Source organism: Ochotona curzoniae, unplaced genomic scaffold (genome assembly GCF_017591425.1).
Source record: "Ochotona curzoniae isolate NIBS_2020 unplaced genomic scaffold, NIBS_Ocur_1.0 scaffold_3835, whole genome shotgun sequence".
Classification (NCBI taxonomy): Eukaryota; Metazoa; Chordata; class Mammalia; order Lagomorpha; family Ochotonidae; genus Ochotona; species Ochotona curzoniae.
The window spans coordinates 4,129,549-4,150,122 of record NW_024467114.1 but is presented as its reverse complement, the minus strand read 5'-3'; positions in this window follow the sequence as shown (position 1 = coordinate 4,150,122).

Here is a 20,574-nt window from a genome sequence, read left to right as displayed (position 1 = left end):
TGAAGCACTTGTGTTCCTGCCACTCACGTCGGAAACTCAGATTCATTTTCTGGTTCCTGGATGTGACCCAGTCGCAGCTGTTGTGAGCAGTTGGCGAGCCAGTGGACGGGAAATCTCTCTTGTCAGTCTGCCTTGCCAATAAATAAAATGACAATAGGGATGATTCTATCTACAACTGCATTCTCCCTCCATCTCATCCTCATCTTTTAAAAGGTAGCCCATTAAATACTGTGTGGTGCATTGTAGATTTACAATGCTGTATCATAGCTTAAAAGAGAATGAAAAGTTTTATATAAAGACTGATGTACTCATTTGCATAAAAACAGACAAGATTACAGTTTATAAATCATAAATTTGGTCCCTTTTGCATAGGATGCAAAGCAAAAAAATCATAAACATGTATTTGGGGGTTGATTTTATTGCTGTTGACTCCATATAGGGAAACAAGCTGATATTCTAAGTTTATTAGAGAGGCGGAAATTACAGCACAAGTTAGGTTTTTTTTTTTGGCTTGAACTACTTGTGAATGAAATATCAGTTCCCATGTAAATCTACTGAACAGAGGCATTCCTGTCTTCATTGAGTATTGGTTCAGAAGGACACAAAATCTACACTAAAAGCACATTACAGCTGTGCCAATCTTTTTGCAATTATTTTGAATAGTTGGCCATTTGCCCCATTTGACAGTTTGTGAACATGGTGAATAATTTAACATTCATACTGCTGCTGTTTTGGCACAATTAATGTGAATCACATATCTGTTATTCAAACCAACCAATATCTTAATGTCAGGTCTTTGAACCCTCCGTTTTTCAAAATGGCTTGGAAGACAAAGCTAAATGCAACACCACACGGACCACTTTGCAATGACCTAAAAGCATCTGAGAATATTTCTCTTTATTAAATTCCTGTTGCCAATTAAGACTTGGTGTCTAATTTTAGAATTTTCTTGGAGAGTCTGTCAACTGGACGTCCATGTATTTCAAGCATGTGCAAAATATTTATGGGTATCACCCGCCCATCTGTCATTCCACCTAGCATGACTCAGAGGCACCACCGTTATTCAGTCTCACTCTTATTTTCAGTGGCGTAACTTGAGTTAGTCTTCCAGCCCAACCCAAAATTGTCAGTATAACTCATGCTGGTGAATAAATTAGCTTTGAAAAAGAAATCACATTATACCTGTAATAGACTCTTGATATCTTAATGCAAAACATTACTGTTCTAATGGATCGTATAAGAAAATCTGAAAGATTATTTTTCATAGCCAAAGGAGTCACTTTTAAATAGTGGATTAAAAGATAACCATGAATAAGTATTTATTCAATGAACAAATATGATTTACATAGTTCATCTAATCTTCTCTTGGCTTTATTTCAAAAAACTGAGCATTTTCTAAATGACATAGAAAGATAGTATTCACTTTAGAGCATATGAAAAATTAGTATATAAGTTTTTCACTGTTTTACTTCTGGATGTTATAAATGCATTCATCCAATAAATATTTAATGATACCTAACATAAACCAGGTACAATCTCAAGTGCTGGTGATATAGAATAATACAGTGTCAGCCTGGGAATGCTTACTGTTGAGGGAAGACAAACAAGCCATACAATGAGGTAGACTGTGCAAAGTGGTGATAAGGACTGTGAGGCTAGAGCTAGGAAACAGATGCCTTTAAATTGTGCAGTTCGGAAGGTTGGAAATGGGATGTGAGTATACCCAGGGAAGAGCTAAGGCCCCAGCAGTCAGCTATGTGTGGGAGGAGCTATCGGGCAGAGGGAGGAACCCTGGGCCTTGGATTATTAATGGCCAAGAATGCAGCACTCTGAGAGTCCATTCTGAAAGCTCAGTTAGTATAACTCAGCTCCTCCCTTCTGTGCAGGTTAGAATGAAATATTCTTTCATCTTTCCAGTTATGTGACTGTAATAATCCATCATTTTAGTAAATGTATTTAAAGTTAGAATGTTGGTAATGTATTTCTCCTACTTCACAGTACAATTGAATTTTCAAAAACATAATACTCAATGTTGTTGTTGTGTCTATTTAATTGGACATGCCAATACATATCTGACCAATTGCATTGTAATGGCAGAGAGGAAATGATTAAGAATGCAATGTAATCTTGATTTGCATGCATAAAATTACTCTATTTTCAAGATGTCAGTTTTGACCTTGGTAAAATGCAGATGACTTCGTCAGGGGTAATCCTCATTTTGCTGGAACTGTAAAGAGGATTAATGTATGCAGAAGAACCTGGTCCAGGGTCTGGCATCTCCTACACATTGTGAGCTGATGCATGCTTCATGTGGTTATCAGTAAAAACATTTATTATTGTTACAATAAGGAACACAATTGTCTCCAAGCCCATTGTAGTCTTATTTTGATCACAGCCACACTCTGTCCATATAAGCACTCTACCTGGAACATGGAAAGATGAGATAAACACCCTTGGAAGCTAAGGAGCTTGGTGTTGGCACGGCCTCTTCACAAGTTCAAGTCCAAGGGCAGCAGGATGCTAGGCACTGCCAGCGGATGGCTTTTGGTGTATTTTCTGGATACTCTCTGGCTGTTTTTACTGCTTGTGATTTGCACATTTTTTTTCTTATTTGAGAATTAGAAATAGGTAGAATGGAAGGGAGAAAAAAGAGATACAGGCAGATAAAACTTGCATATTCCAGTTTGTTCACCAGATAACCTCACTGACCAGGGCTAGGTCAGGCTGAGTCCATAAGCTGGCAACTCAATCTAGATTTTCCTTGTTCTCAACATGCTGAGTGCTATCTGCTGTCTCCCTGGGTCTACATTAACAGGAAACTGGAATCTCCTATTTCTCAACTTTTCAAATTCTCACTACAAACTTTCATGCCATCAGTAAAAAAAAAAAAAAAAAATCATTATTAGTTATATAATCATCTTGAATATACCCACAAAGACACGTCTAAAATTCAAGCATACCTCTTAATTCTCATTATTCTGCATGTCTCACCCAAATATCTACCTCAGGCTTTCCTGTCTTCATTCATTCACTCACTCACACATTCCAACTTCCAGAAACAAAACCTTTGGCCGTGTGCCTGGTGCATGTTCAGTGCTTACAGTGAAAAGGCGAAGGGAGCACAACTCCTGCTGTGACCAGAGGAAGGAAACGAGTCTTTAAACAAACCCCTTTAAACAAAAATAGAATTTTGAGATTCTGTTATGATCACTAAGGACAGAGTGTCAGGAATCCAGAAAGGGGCACAAATAATTGCCTAGAGTTAAGGGAGCGAGTCAAGGAGACAGCAGGATTTGAGATGAATCCCAGAAGAAGGGGAAGGTATCTTACAGGGGGCTGCGGGCTAGCTTATCAAAAGAAATGAGTTTTCTAGTTCTCTTATCAAATCTTTTCTAGAAAACTCATATTTATACTCCAACTGTGAGTTTTCCATATTTTGGACCTAATTCGTATTTCTGTATTAGCACCTGTGCCTCTTCACTGTGTATTTCAGGAGTTCTGTTTTGGGAACATGAAGTGCTCAGGCAGCACCCACGAAAACTAAAACTGTGTAATTAGAAAGGAGGGTTGTCGATTCTGCTCAGGTTAGGCGAGAGTGGCTCCAAAAGCAGCCAAACACTGTGGGAAAAGGAAAAACAAAAAGCCATCGGTGGTACCAGGCTTGGCATCAGATGATAAAACTAGCATGAGTGAGATAAAGGAACAGATAATGCTTCTGGGGCCAGAATTAAATTCTACTTCTCTTTCCCTGGAATTAAGTGTTCAGAGAAACAAGGAAATAGCTGATTTTTTAAAAAGCAGACATAGAAAGGATAGTCTTTAAATTAATAGTACCGAAATTATCACTTTTTTGTTTTTACTGATAGTACGTCTGTCTACTTTTGTGGGGGATTGAAAAAGGAAGTTTACAAAGCAATGCTGAGTACAATGACATGCTGATCAAATAAGGCATTATATTTTTTTACTCTTATTAGTTACACTTAATATTTTTCATTAAAGAGAGCGCTTCATTTTGTTAATAACCAGCTTTAATAAAGAAGGCTAAGGCAGCTCTTTAGCCACTTCCTGTGTACGTAAAGTTGCAACATTGTTAACATTTCATTGTTGTCAATGCACACAGCAGTCGCACTGTATCAGCCACGGTTCGCATGGACCAGGAAAACAGTCTGAAAAAACAAAATGAAAGGTTAAGACAGGTTCACATCACGGCTGTCTACACCAGTGGCTTCCTATCCAATGTGGACTGTTCGGAAAAGACATTGGCTGGGGGAGTCGGGCTGGAGGGTTTGGGGTCAGCATGTGGGTTGTGAGGGGAGCAGGCAGGGTCAGGTGCACAGCCACTTAGAGTCCAGGAAGGTGCAGGTCACAGTCGTTCTGATTGGGCTGTGCTCAGCAAGGGGGGTCTCCACAAAGGCCCACAAGGTGGAATGACTCCTGGGCTGGCCTCCTCCCTGCTGTGCCTCTCCAAGGCCTTTCCCTTGCAGCCTGTGGCCCCGCACTGCCTGGGCTGACATCCCCCTGTGTGGACGGCACTCTGTGCACACCTGGATGGTCTGTCTGCAGCCTTGTTTGCTGAAGCAGAGAGTGGAGGCCAGTGGGCCGTTGGGCACCATTGGTACTCAAGGCTGGACACAACATTGTCAGAGTGGCTGTGAACCTGACAGCATCTGCTGACTCTGAGGAGACAGGCAATGTGACGTAGCTAAAAGGCTAAAAAGGAAACACGTTTCCATAACTGATAAAAAAAAAAGTGCTAGCTCTTCATTTGAGAAAATCTTTCCTGGCACTAATTCTGCCAGGAATTCATCCACTAGATCGTTAGTAGTGACGTTGACTAGTTAAATGAATAGTAGCTTTGCAGCTGTTGTAAGAGCATTCTTCGTAACAGCATCTGTTATATCAAGCTACAATAAAAGCTAAAGACTTAGCATGGCATTGTCATCAGGGCATCAAATTCTGTGAGAATTCCCCAAGTTTATGACAGTAGATGTAAACGATTGTGTACTCTAAATAATATGGCTATTTGCAGTCAGTGTTGATTATAATTGCAAACTTCTAGAATTGGAAAATATTACTTTTGGAACTGGGAGAGCGATCAGCCAGTGTTCATTGATGAACAGTTAATGTAATTTTTTCATCTCCTTAATCCATGCAGTCTGACCTTGGTCCCACCACAAGACTCCCTGATCTCCTCCGCCTGCTTCACGGAGCGCCTCGGCCCAGATCTGCAACCCTCGCATACCTGGCTGACTTCCTGGGACTTTCCACTGGAACTCCAGGATGGAACTTTCTCCCATTCTTCCTCAGGGCTCATGGTCTCGTCTTTTGTTCTTTACTTCAACCCACAGTTCTGGCCTGAGTCGACTCTTCTCAGTACATTAATCCTAACTCCCACGTATATTCCAATGTTTACCTCTTGCATCAGAGTCTTAAACTAGTTTATCTAACTACTTTATGCACCTGCAGTGCAGACTAGGCAGTCATTTCAAATCTGACAGACTCAGAATTGAGCTCCCTGCTCTCTGTGCCCCATGGGTTACTGAGATCCAGGGAATCATGAGAAATGTCCTGAAACTCCACTTCTCCATCCTTAGCTGCAACTCTGCTAGGAGATTTTGCCTCTTTTGTGTGTAGGAATGTCAACAATTTATGAGGAAATAACAGTTAAAATTAATTTGACTTGGGTACATTTTGCAGAGTGTGCAATCCTTTCAGAGACAGATATTTTCTGAGGGACTCCCTTGTACTTTCCTGTACTTTCCTGTTCCACTGCTGTGAATCAGAGCCCAGCCACCTTGGCTCTAGGCTGCTCCAGCAGACACCTTCCTGGCGTGGCTGGCTCTGTGCTTGCTGCTGCCGCCGACCCACACTGATGGATCTCAAGCAGCAGTGTGTGCCTGGTGCTCCCCTCGTCATGGCCTTCGGCAACTGTTCAGCCCTCGGAATTACAGTGTGACTGTGCCGTTGCTTTGAGGTTTGGCTCCCGCTGGTTGCTCCTTCTCTCCCCTTCCCCACCAACACTCATTTCCTGCACGCACACATGCTCTCCTCTTTTGTGCCTTTACTTTGCTTGAAGCCCCGGCGTGACCTCCTCATTTTCATCAGCTGCTCTTCCTCATCGCTGAAGTCCCAGCTCAGCCACCATCTCCCACAGGAAGGATCCCATAAAACTCCAGTTGGACTGAATGCCTGTCATTTGCGTCATGGGTGATTATGTGCCATGCTTGTATTTTCTTTGTATGTAAATCTTTCTCTCAGCGGGGTGAGACCTCCTGCAGGGCGGGATGCACATCTTCATAACCTTGCTTCTCCAAGTAGCTGCTTTAACCCCAGCAGTTATCTCAGTGTCTGAAAAGACAACCTCTTCACTAAAGTCAATTGAATGTCATTGTCAGTAATGTTTTCCTTTGCATCAATGTGTATCTGAGTGTGATCAAAGGCAAAGAGAATATAACCTTGAAAAGCCCTCTCAGGTGAAGAAGCTTAATCTTTCTTCCCAAAACAAAGACAAGCGTAACCACTGTCCAGAAATATCTGCTTTAACCAGGTTCTTCTGCATCACGCCAACTACCTGTCAGTTCAAGCCATGGGGCTGACTTCGATCCCGAGTTCCTCCTGCAGAGTCCAACGTAGAAAGTATATTTCATTTAATAAATTAGTAGTGTGTGTTCAGGCCATCCTAGATGTGATGGAGCATTTTAGACGAGCTTTTACATTGTATTTAACAACTCTAATTATAGGATTGTATGGAGCAATATGAATCATTAAACCCTTACTTCTAATGAAATAATTAAATATTGGTAATATTTTGAGATTTAATTTTACACCATGGTTTGTAAGTGCACTTTAGTATACAATATCTGCAGTTCCAGAAATAAATGAGTGTAGCATTGATCTAATCCAACTGATCAACAGAGAAATTTCTTGAGATTGCAAGAAATTCATCATTTAATAACACAAAACTGGTTAATGCCCAAACAAGATAGACAATGTACTCAGGCTGGGTTGCTATCATGAAACTATGGTGTTTTAATCATGTTTACCCATGTATTTGAGTTTAAATGTGATAACCACATGCCTCCTTGGAAAACTTCAATGATCAAATCTTCCTCTGCTTGTCATTCTGAGAAATTTGGGTGGATCATCTCTAAAATTAGTAGAATATGAGCTGATCACCATAACACAGTTGCCAACGTCCTCACCTTGGACACCTGTATCCGTAAAGTGCCGGAGGCTGAATTCTGTTCTGACCCAGCTTCCTGCCAAGGAACACTCCTGCAGACAGCAGATGGTGGCTCAGGTACATGAGTCTGTGCCACCCACACGAGAGGCTTGGTTGGAGTTCCTGTCTCCTGGGCTCAGCCTGACTCCAGCCATTGCAGGCATTTGAGGGATGGAGCAGATGATAGCAGACAGAGTCCTCCCTTTCCTGCACTTGTCCCTCCATTCTCCCTCCCTCTCTCTTTTTCATGTGAATCAAAACTAGTTAATATGCTTGCAAAACAGCACAGAGTTAACAGAATCTCTCAGAAGTTGTTGCAGGAGTCTCTTCAGAGGTTTGCAGTTTCATTCCAACATCTCTGCGGGTGTATCCAACAAAATAGAATTCGAAACTGATTTCATCTCCAGTACATGTGAAATAAAAAGCCATGAAATAAAAGAAAGTTTAAAATGCAAATATCAGTCACAAATAAGTGAATTTTTCTGATACTAAGTTAAATTAAGTAGCCTTTTTGTCTATTTACTGTAAAATAACCTACCCTTTTGTTGCTGGGTATATTTTTAGAGAACTGAAAGTCTGTAGAATCGTTCCTTGTCAGGAGGCTCAGATGGTGGTTACCTTTCCATGCATTTGTAGTGCAGTCGACAGAACCCTGCACTTCTCTGGATCCTGAGAGTCTGATTTCTGAAAATAACTTTATCACTCTTTTCCAAGGCTGAAATCTGAGAACAATTCTCCCGAATAAGGAAATGGGTCAAAGCCAACAGTTTAACTCAGGATGGCGATGCCAAAAATCACAGGCAAATTGGTATCATTCAGGAGAGAAGAGAAATAGCTCTGGACACATTATTGGAAACTACCTCAACCCAACTGAAAAGACAAGAGTGATTATATTTGCCAGCACTTTAAGTTTACAATTAAAAGGCATCCAGGAGACGGTTGCCCTGTACTTCTAAAGCATCTCGTGTTGACTCTGCAATTACATATGCAAGTCTTGATGGCAGGGTCACTGAATCCTCACAGTTTTAGTGTAGTACCTGTTTGCATGTGTGTGAAGTATGTCCCTACACATGTTGCATGTATGTGTGTGTAAATATGCATGAACACATAGCCTGTCTGTGTACCTGCATGCAATTATACGTGGGATATATATAACATATAAATACATACAGAAGCAAACAAGACAAAAATGCTTTATAATTTTGGGGGGTAATCCTCTGGTAAATGTGATGTCCTCACTGTCTCACTCTTTCACGGACCTCATTATTCACTCATAGCCCTGTTCATTGTAGAGCAATGGAAGGGAATCCCACCTCCCACAGCAGCAGTTAAACCCTTGAGGGGAGGGAGACACATTTCCCCACACCTACTTACACAGGAAAAATGACTTATTTTTACATTTGATAACACCTGATTTTTAGCTTATGGGTCACAAACTGGGCAAAATGGAAGTCATTTATGTCAAAGCTATACCTAACGAAATGATTATTTAAGAATATTTCATCACCCTACCACAAACACTTTCCTACATAGTCCAAAATGGTACATAATAAATTCTACAGTAAGACATCACATTTAATCATAGCTCTTTATAATAATGTAAAAAAAAAAAAAACTTAAGCAAAGAAGCAGTCGTGAGTTTTTAGAATTCTGGGCGTTGATTTTCCAACCAGAGTTGGTGGGCACAGCATTACAGAGGATGCTGTGAATCGGCTTCTGACAGAATGTCAGGATCCTTCTGAAAACCTCCACGATGTCTTTGAGCTCCTGTTTTGCTGTTGATGTGAACACAGCAGTTTTGACAGCCCGCTTTGTCTTGGCAGCCACTGCATCCTGCATCTCCTGGGAGCCCTGACAATGGTCAGGAAGTCATTCACTTACTTTTATTGGGGACCCATTGTGGGAAGGGAATTGGGTGAGGAACGTCACAGGAAACCATGCACGTGAGCCTCACCATTGAAGCAGTGCCCTAACTGGAGCCGTGTTAGAAGGCAAACATGTTCATAAAACATGCACTCCACCAACACGGCCCAGCACAGCAGACAGGCTTAGAGAGATGACTCCCAGTGCAGGGTGAGTGTTGGGGGGCTGGAGTCAGGCTGTGTGATCGTGCAAGGACTGAGATGGAGCGGGAAAGAAGCAAGTTAGGAAGGGAGAATTGAGTTCTCATTCTAATGGTATAGTTTGCATTATTTCCTGTATTCAGCAACTCCTTCTCCCAGTTGAAAGGGAAGGAGCTGCAGAAAGTGGCGTAAATCCATTTCACGAAGACAGAAAGCAGAGGCAAAGCAAACAGGGGCAAAACTTTGGAGTAAATAAAAGCTTGTCTTGATGTCTACAATAAACCAAGTTTTAAAAAAATTAGCCAAATTGAAACATTACCTTCTTTTTCCTCTCTTTTCTAATACTCTTATACATACACATTCACTGTGGCTATGTTAACATTTAAGTAAATCAGAATGGGAAGAAAGCCATAGTGTCAATCATGAAACTTATATGAAATTTTTCTGAAATTGTAAGAGGCACAGGAAACACGATCCAGCTTCTGGGGGTGGCGAGCAGCCCGCCACCACTGGATACCCCCGTGCCACATCCTGCATCTCGTTAAACCTAACCTAATCATCGTCGTGTCAGCAGGCCTGCTTTCTTCTTCCTGGCACTCAAGTCTTAAAGCCGACCAAGGCTTAGGTTTGTTTAAAGCTACGACATGATTATTCCTATAAAATAATTAGTGACATTTGAGCCACTTTCTGATAGATTTGAGTTAGACTAAGTGGATTTCTACGTTGATTGAATTCAGGTTTGAAAATGCTATTGGATGCATTTGAAGTGTGTTGTTTCTAAGGGTGTGTAACAAGATGAACTTCTAAAATTCTACATAAAAGATGATTCTTTCTTTTAAATCTACTTAATCCCCCTACTTATGGGCAATACATCTAGAAAGTCTGGCTATGGATGAATGCTTATGCAAAGAAATTATGATTCTATTCAGATCCTGCCAGTTGTATTTTTATACTGAGCACTGTTTGGGGATTTCTGACAAACATGAGAAAACAATATGAACACAAATTATTTTGTAGCCTCAAATATTTCTAGCTGTTCATCTTATGAATGTAAACGGTGCTTAGTCAGCGTCCATATGTAGGTGTAAGACACTGCTCCAGAAGAGTTGTAGAACATGAATAATGGTGTTCCCGCCAGTGTGTTTTCACAGTGATATTAAGGTAAAGACAAAATGGTTCTGTTGAAACTATTACAGCAAAAATTCCACCCGGATGGAAAATTAACTTATTTACCAGCCAATCAGGATTCCCTAGCGTTCTGAAAACAGCATGACACAGAACTTGCTGAACAGTTAAAATACTAAAGAGCGCTGTTAACCTGTGAGAGGTAATGACTTGATATATAAATAGGAGCAGGAGATATTCCCATAATAATGCTACAGGTGTTTCACCTGTTGACCCTAACTTTTCTGTTTCCGAAAGTTAAGTATGATACTTATCTGGGAAAATAATTTTCTCTGAGACATAAATATTAACTCATGAAGCTTGCAACTTAGATTATTAAAGCCCACTCACATGTGAAGGATTCAGGATTGAAAGGGGTCTTCTAATGATTTAAGGTTTGGGTTTCCATAAAAAGATCGTGGCATTCTTTCTATACCATCAGTGCGAACTGTGGCCAGATAAGTCACCAGCAACGTGTTGAGTGCGCAGTGCAGCTCTGCTCCCATCCTCAGCTGCCGAAGGCTGTGCGGTGGATTAGGTCTGGTACATGTTGGTGGCAGGCACGGTTTCTCTGGGTGCCACTGCCCTCCCTACTCTTCTCATCTTGATTTGCACACTCCTGTTCTTCGTGGTTTTGCCTGCTGCCCTGGTTATATACACGTAGGGGTAAGATGTTTAAACTCTACAAAGTGATGCTTAAGATCAGCTTTTCATGCCAGCTGAGAAATGGCAGAGCAGACCCTGTGATCTTGGCATCTAGTGTTTGTAGTGCCGGCCACTGTGAGGCTCTGCATGTTTTCTCACTGTTCTCTTTTTTGGAATCCCTGATTTCTCTGTCTGTTCTCCTCACACCACCTGGAAACTCCGGTGCCAAGAACGCTGTGACTGTGTGACTGTGGAGTCTGTGGTTAGCAGTCCACGGGCCAGGATTGCCTGGCCACTCCAACTACTTCCCACTGGGCCATGCAAATATAATCTCTGGCTTGACAGTCTTTAGGAAAGACAGGGTGATCAACTGCATTTCTAGACAGAGAAACTTAAGTTATATCCTGTCCTTGTAAGTGATGGCTCAGTGCCCTGTTCTGTGGAACACGTGTAAATTCACTATTGGTGATGCCTTCCTTCCAGGTATTTCTTTAAGTAAACAGAGGGTGGAATGTATTGCTATTTAGAAACATTGTAGAGCACTCCTGTTTAGCATTTTGTTAACAGAGCACTGTGATTGTTTTCAGGCTGTGGTAAGTCTGAAGAAAGAGTTTTTAAGCTCAAATATATGCATAGTTTTATAAAAGTAGCGATAATGACAAAACAATGATTTTCCTGTACTTTAAAGGAGAGACCAAACATGTTTGTTCCGTGAGCTGGAATGAGATCTCTTCAGCAGCATTCCAGAGGACAAATTAGAACTCTAATTCTATGTTCCGCATAAGAATGTGGAAGCCTCATATAATTATGTCTATGAAGAGATCATGTCTACCAAACGATTTGCTCAAACGGATTTTTTGGAACACAATAGCTCAACTATCTAACATACATTTCCCCGACTCTTTAATTAATTAATTAACTCATTAGTTAATAAGCTAAGTTTAACTCTGTGCCAAAATACTATCCTGAGCTCTTAAAATAATGAGAAAAATAATTTCTGTTCTCTTTGAGATTAGCATCTACTGAGGAAATTAATTATGATATAAATCTATAATCGATATGTGTCCACAGCACTGTGGAAACACAGGCAAAGAAAGCATCCGAAATACTTGCAAACTACTGTGAAACATTCAACAAGGATTGTCTCTTTTATATAAAGCAATCCTACATCCTGTGTCCCTAATGCAAAATCTTAATATAGGCTGATTAGCTTTAGGGGGATACGATAGCCTATAATCATGAGTAATCCAACAAAATATGTAGACAATCTGTCATCAGCGAGATTTTACCACAATAATACAGAAGACACCACTAGAAGAAACGAAAACAAGCACAGAAACTGATGAAAAGAATATAGCAGAAGAGATATATAAAAAATTAACCTTACAAGGCCAAAATAAATGCAAAAAGATATGGGTGTTTAATATTATACTTAGTTAAAAAAGAAAGCAGAGAGGGCATAGTGTGATGGTTCAGTAGCTAAATCCTCACCTCACAGGATCCCGTCTGGGGGTCAGTTTATGTGCTGACTGCTCCACCTTCCATCAAGCTCCTGGGTTATGGCCTGGGAAATAAGTAAAGGGTGACCCCAAAACGTTGGGACCCTATCCCTGAGCGGGGGACCCAGAAGAAGCTCCTGGCTCCTGTCCTGGATCAGCTCAGCTCCGGCCGTTGCGATAATTTGGAGGGTGGGAGTCAGTGGATGGATGTTCTTACTTGTCTTTCCTTCTCTCTCAATGAAGAAATCGGAACCGTTAGAGAAATGGATGGGTAAATATAAAAGAAACAATCCAAGAAATGTGGTGAGTGAAATGTTTTCAAAAGTTATCCAATTCGCATGTAAAGCATGTACTTAAAATGGTGTCTTGAGGGGGCAGGTGGTTGACTAGGCAGTTAAGGTGGTGCTAGCTGGGAAACAAACTTCCCTTGACACAGGCTTGCATTTGAATTCTGGCTCTATTCCTAATTGCTGCCAGTGTGCACTCCGGGAGTCAGCAGGGGAGACTCAGTGGTTGAGTTCTTATCACTCTTGTTGAAAACCTGAACTGAGTTTCCAGCTTCTGGCTGCCTGGAATGAGCCGGTGTCTGCTTGTCCCTCTCCTGTCTGTCTCTTTAATTCTCCAAAAGCTAAATATTTTTAAAAGATATTTTGATCTATGTGAAATGTGTAGCAATGCAGAAAAAGAGAGTCACAAGAGAGAGATCCTCCAAACACAGGGTCACTCTCAGGTGATCACAGAATCCAGGACTGGGCCAAACCAAAGCTGGCATCTAGAAATTCCATCCTGGTCTCCCACAGGGATAGTAGGGTCCAGCCCAAGAACTTGAACTTTCTTCCATTGCCTTCCCTATTGCACTAAGAAGGAGTTGGATCACAGCCTTGAAAGGGTGCTTCCATCCAGTGTCCCAGGCAGCATTGAAACTTGCTGCACCACAATGCTGGCCCATAAATAACTATTTGTAACTAAAATAATATATAAAATATTATTACATTGTATCTCTAGAAACAAAAGTTAATACATAAAATGCGCACTGTAGCACATACTGCAAATTCACATTGACAGCCCAAGAAATTGACTATCAAAATGTCTTGATCATTCCACCTCCATCTTTTTATGTGTTTGTTCTTCTGATTTAATAGAAATAAAATGGGTTTCATAGCATCATTAAATCTACAAAGATCACTTTAGAAGCCAGAATGACACACCAAAGCATCTGATTCCAGTTTTTAATTGACATCCTGGTAGGTACATTTACTGTGTATAATATACTATGTTAGTCTGTGTACACCTTGAAGTAACTATACCCAGCTCGTCAACAGTTATGTTAGCCCCATCATTTTTTTTGGTAGTGACATTACTTTGCATCTGCTCTCCTAGCATTTCTCAGGAGTAGATCGATAACTACAGTTACCATATTTCATCATTTTTTTTTCAAAAACACCAAATACTGAGGCTAACATTGTGACCCAGCAGTTAAGGCAACCACTAACATTGGCATTGCGTATCAAAGCTCTGGTTCAAGTCCTGAGTGCTCGCCTTTAATCCCGCAGTGCACCTGTAGGGCAGCAGGTGATGGTCAGAGCTGGGGCTGCTGCAGCCCAGGTGTTTGGGCTGGGCTTGGCCTGGCCACCCCTGGCCTTTGCGAAGATCTGGGGAGTAAAGCAGTGAATGGAATACCTCGATCTCCCCCTCCCACCTCTCCCTCTCTGCTATTCTACTTTCAAGTAAATAAAGAAATCATATGTTTTATAAAATTAGTTTTTGCTTCTACAAAATTATGTAATGAGAAATATACTCATTTAAAATTATAATTACCATTAGGGTCACTCATTGATAAAGCTTTACTTGAGGCAATAGGATTAAAAAAATTAAGTAGGAGCAAAACTGCACAAAGTGTGTTATTTTGTCTCCACAGAAGGCTTATAAAATTCAGTTAGCTATTTAAAGATCTTTAAAGTGCTTTAACTTACTAGAGTCGTGTGTCAAAAAGGGAATCCTCCCAATGTCCTTTCGGTCCATAAGTCAGAGCTTTTCAGCTTGGATCCGTAATTTAAGAAGACTCAAGGCTAGACATGGATCTGTTTGTCTTTCCCTTGATATGGCAAGGAAAGAAAACGGATTTATGGTGATTGATTTTCAAAGAGACGAATCCTATGGATATCCTATGAGGGAAAAGTGGGAAGCAGAATTTCCTGCACAGATTATTATTAATAAGAAGAAAAGCTAATTAATAAACAGGGCATTTCCCAGGTTCCCCCGTAAGGGACCAGCTGCTCTTGTTGCCAAGGCAGTGAAATGAAACCTGGAATTCTTCCCCCAGATGAGAACGCTGAGGCCGGCCCGTGGGTACGCTGCAGCCAAGGCTAGCTGTGCTGGAGACAGTGTGCAGCGGGGGAAGAGCAGAGGTCTGTGTCTCGAGTCTTGCTGTTTGGAGAACTCTGCCTCTGACAAGCAGAAGTCGCTTTTGAATCACCGTTTGCCAGCAGTTGGTTTTGCCGTTGTAATAAACTCTTGCAAAGAGCTTTCATTGTGGGTTTCAGCATTCCTGTTGCCTGTTGTGATCAACCCCAGAACATCGAAAAACATCTAAAATACAGAAAAAGGGTCACTTGCAGGAACATGGATGCTCTAGCAAACTTGCACGTGAGGTGCAACAGTCCCCGCTAGTGGCTCGCAGAGGGCCAGAGCTGTATCAGTTGTGGGAATGGAATCCTTTCAATGCCGCTGCCTCGCCTCTTCACTCAGGGTACTTAGGATAGATCAGCTCATGTGTTTGGTCAGCCAGTGTGGGACTTGCCTTTACTGAAAGCGAATAACCAGTAACCTCATATCCTGAAACACTCATGAGCAACCTGCTCATTTCATTTGTATTCTGTGGGTGCCTCACTTTTTTCTCCTCACTGCCTAGCCTGTACTGGTCGGCACTAACAATGGGATTTTTGTCTCCCTTGAAAACTTTCTTGTTCCATTTGAGTTCAGGTGGAGATGGTCACTTAAAAGAAAACACACACACAACTACACAGAACAGGTACTTTTGATGTTTTCTTGTTCTTTTACTACATTAAGATTCAAGAGCATGGCATACATTTATCAAAGATTCTGATTTAAAAGAAAAGCTTAAACACAAATGGCACAGAATAAATGCTATCTTTAAGGCATGTGTTAAGTGATGAAAAATATAATGGATTTAAGAAGACGAAAAAAATAGAGAAAAGTAATAAATCCTGTTCCTGGAACAGTTTCAGCTGCTTCGACCCTCCTGGGATGTGTTGTGCATCTCTTCTCTTGTATGTCTCCTTGTTCCCCTCAAACTTACCTAACAAACCCCACCTTCTAGTGTCATTAATCAAGGCCTGGCACAAAGCTCAGCACCAGAAGCCTTTCCCTTCAGTTTTTGCAAACCCGAAATGCCTAAGATTTCCTAAAATCTTCCAGTACACATAACGTGGCTATCTGGTTGTCTTCTGCATTGATTTAATACGTATCCCTTCAATTCAACTGAAAATCAAGAAGTCTTTATTGTGAATTCCTCTTTCACGTACAAGTGTTATGAACACTGACGTTGCAAGAGAAAACACTTTTTTCAAGCTGCTATAAGTTCAGCCCGGATAAGGGACAAGCTGTGGCTGACATGTTTGTTCACGGAGCCAAGAGCTCATGGTTTTCTTTGCATTTTGTCAGTCCTTTTTCTCAACCCTAGTTTTCACATGTTGCTTACTCTAAAAGCATTCCTAAGAATCACACTATGAAAAGTGACTTAATTTATGAAACATTGTTATTATCCTGCCATCCTTAGTTCCTGTGGAGTACGGCAATAGTTTTAGGTAACTATCTTTTTTTTTTTTTTTGCTAGAATGAAGACTGCATCATGATTTAGTTTTCCCAATTAATAAGATGTCTTTTGATCGTCTCAAGGGTTTTTCACCCACATAACTCTTTTCTGGAAAAAAAAAAAAGTTGAAATTCCCAGTAACAGAAAAGCTCTCATTAAAGATGAGCTGCCCGCACGAGAACCAGGGCAAGGGCAGATGTCGGACTGTGATGTTTGCTGAAATTCTGTGGATCTTAGGCCTTTCTTAAATGCTAGCCAACTTTCCCTCGAAGGAAAAAGAAAAACAGGATGTGATGGATGTCAGGTGGAAACTAACGTATGTTATTCTTATGTGACTCAGGCAAAAAGCACCTTGGGAAGAGTACTGAAATTTGTTTGTTTGTTAGCATTGGATTTCCGTCTTGGTGGTGTTACTTAGGAGAACTGATTAACCAACTCATTTTTAACTTCATGACTCAGCCATTTCCTCCAAGGCGACCATGGACTTGTGTGGGTTGTGCATGATTTGGGGGCAGTTCCTCTGTCTGCTCAGGATGCAGTGGGATGGGGGAGAGCACAGGAGCCCGAAGCCTCAACAGAGTGCCCTGGAGCTCCAGGAAGGTTTCATCCCCTGAATCTTTTAAATAGACCTAACGTATAATCTCCCCTTTATATATTCCTCTATGAAAATAAGAGGGTAGCAAATGTTTTTACCTAATACTCAGGGAGATTTAGGGTATTTATAATTTAGGAGAGTTTTTGGAGAGCATGGAGTTGCCATCTTACAAACTAGAAAAAAATTCTGTTCTTAAGCAAGTAATACTATTCCAGTTTGTTTCATAATAACAGAGAGAATATGCATTTTAAAATATGCAATTTGGTTTCCTTTGAAAAAATAAACACAGTGGTTTCATCTAACATATGGCGGAAAGATTAAAAATAACTCCAGTAAGCCTGTCATGTCTCTGCTAACTGGCTATACAGGTCTTCCTTGTCAAACAAGAACTAGCTAACTTGTGAGGCTGAAAGTGTTACTGCTCTAGAAAATCAAGCACCTTTCCCACCAAGCCAGCACTTTTGAAAACCCTAGCTGTCATTTCTCAGTGGGGAATGGGGTGAGGTTAAGAACTACTGACTTGTCTGACAGACACCATACAACAGCCTGATCGTCTCGGTCAGCACCTGCTCCAACTTGACTCTGCGGCAGGAGTCCATCACATTTGGAAACCTGAAATGTTAGAAGACAGTAGGAACTCAGTGGCAAGTAGAGTTAATTATAGCACATGATGCAGGTTGTGGATCAGGAAAAAAAATCATTGGAAATAGACTGCTTCAGAGAAGAAACAAGGCAATTTCCCCCGCTGCTTAGCGGAAACTCAGTGTAATATCTCTGGTGCTGAAAGAGTAGTAAATGACTCAGTAGAATGATTGGTTGTGGTGGCAAACAGGCAGACATCATCTCGGGCCTAATGCTGTGGGCTCAGAGGACGGAGTCTTCCTTGGAAGAGTAGAAGAATTCACTTTACACGCCTGCAGCCCCATTTGAACAAGTTCTGAATAACAGCCATGCAGCTTCTGCTTCAGTCGAGGAAAAGTTTAAATCCAATGGCCTCTCAGGTGTTTAGGAGAAAAAAAAAAAACAAATGAGAGCAGAAGGTTCCTAACCATTGTGGTTTTTAGTCACGTGGTTTTTTCCCCTTTGTTTTTAAACCACAGTTTTAATATCCATGCTTGGCCAAACTTTAGTATGATTTTAACTTAATTAGCTAGTTGTTTATCTCAAGAATTTTTATTTTCACTTTTGTTGAAATTAGGAAAATCTGCAGGAAAGCAAATATAAATGTGAGTCTGCCAAGCTTTCGAATCTCTGAATGAAACACAGAAATCGCAAAAACTGTCAAATATGAATAAATACATCAAAGTCCTCGATATAATAATATGTGGGAGTTTAGTGCTACCAAGTTCCTGGCATCAGCATTAATCTAATCCATTTGCTTTATGAAATGAAATAATCTGGCCCGATTTTATGGCTCAGAATCCAGATTTTTTTCTCTCCCGGCCTCCCAGGAAGTCAGTCCTTGAGCTCTTATGCCTGCACGTGCTAACACTAGGACTTTTTCTGGGGTATTCCCGCGTGTTTCTGGGTCTAGACATTGTACAGGTGAAACGGATACACCTCTGCATATGTGTGTCCTCTTTAGTTTTGACAAAGATGAACTCACTCTCCTAGTTTAGATGACTAGTGGAAAATCATACCGTGAGAGATTTAAAATACACTTTCAGTGAAAATCACTGAGCTATTCCAAGCATTTAAATTAATCAGATGTGATATTTCAAAGGGATAATTCATTAGTCCGCTCCCCTAAATAATCCTCGCCCGGCATGAATTCCTGTGCAGAATGAATGTGTATATAGAGCAAGCCGTGACAGACAGGCTGCGTGTCCTCGGAGCCCTAATCCACTGCCCAGGGCATGCAGAGTGCTCAGGGTAACAAGTGTGGAGACCGGTAACATCAACATTATTTTTGGATTTTATTTCCTTAACAATACTGGCTGACCAACAGACTTGTGGAAGCTGACAGATACAATAAGACCAGCTTGTTGATGAATCAATCTCCCGCTCTTTTCCCCAGTGTCCCCTTTAAATCCTCCTGGACCTCCTCCTCCACCCCCATTCACAAAAACACACAAGGGAGTGGGGGTGGGGGGCGGGGGCGGGCCGGCCATTCTTAACCAGGGGCTGGAGACTAATGACAACTGTGAAGACAAAGCAAAGAAGATGATTTTGCTTAAGAATACTTAGTTACTTTCTGTAAGTGTTTGGTGTTTTTCATTGTGAGATTCTTTTCTTTACCAACAAATGTCTATGTCTGCATTACTGAAGTTGAGAGTTCTTGTCCTGTATTTCTAGTGTTGTGGGGAGTGGGAAGAGGTGGGAGGGGAGGGGATGGTGGGAAGGGCTGGGTGAGGAGAGCTGGGAGTGGAGAAGCGAAAGGAATGTGTTCTTCCAGCAGCACCTCTCCCCAAAGCTTAGGGGGAAGTGGGAGGGAGGAGATGCTGAGCGCGCTCCCCAGAAGCCGGTTGGGAGCGACCTTGGGTGCCGGCTGAGCACGTGCGTGTGCCACCAGCTCTGGAAGACACGGAGGTGCTTTTCCTGTGGGTCCTCGACCCTCAGCAGGGACTTGCGTGAACTTTGGCATCTTCCTCTGCCCTTGACACCAAAAGGAGGGACGTGGTTTGAATTAATGAGATGTGATGTGTTAAAAATGTGAGCCAGAGCCTGAAACACATCGTGGTATTTTTTTTTTTAATTTTGAGTCTCCTTTGGAGAATCCCCTGTTGTACTTTAGAATTCTCAGTGGACCTATATTTGTCTTGAACTGATGGCTGAAATGGGCTTTCCTAGGAATTTCTGCTGCTGAAATTACAGAGGGGCAGGCGAATGGGGGTGTGGTGAGCCTAAGGGGTTTGTTGAATAGAGGGTAAGAACTCTAACAAGGCTTTAAAACCCTGAGTGGTTAAAGTTATATTGACGAGGCAGGCACACACACACACTCACACACACACGCACAAGTTCAGCAGGATTGTAATAACGAGCATGAATTGTAAATTATGTAGGTAGCTGAATTCAGTTTTTTTTTTTCATCAAAATTGCACCCCAAAATGGCTATAAAACAATGCTTGCGTCGAGAGGTAGACTCACAGCTCCGCGCCTCTCGCAGGCGCTGGAGGGCTCCGCTCGGCTCTCCGCTGGAGATGGTTTTCGCATGTGTGGTGTGACAGGAGGAAGGGGAGTGGGCTGACTCGCCGGTTCTCCCATTGTCAGCCAGGCTGGGGAGTGTTGGGGAAACCTGCCCGCGGGCTCCGGTGTCATCTCCCCCTGCTTGTGAACTGGAAAGTGCGCGCTGCTGCCAGTCCTGTGTCTCCCCCTTCCTCTCTCTCTCTCCCTCTCTCTCTCTCTCTCTGCTTCCCTTTCATTCCGAGGCTTTTCCGGGGCTGACTGAAGCAGGGCGCAGGATTAGAGTCCGCCACTGGCTATCAGAGGAGCCGAGATGAAAGGACGGCTCCTTGGGCAGCGCCGCCGCAGCCCTTGTTAATTTTTTTCCTCTTTCTGCTTTTTTTTTTTTTCCTTTCCACACAACAGTTGTGCCTCATTATCCGGTGCCT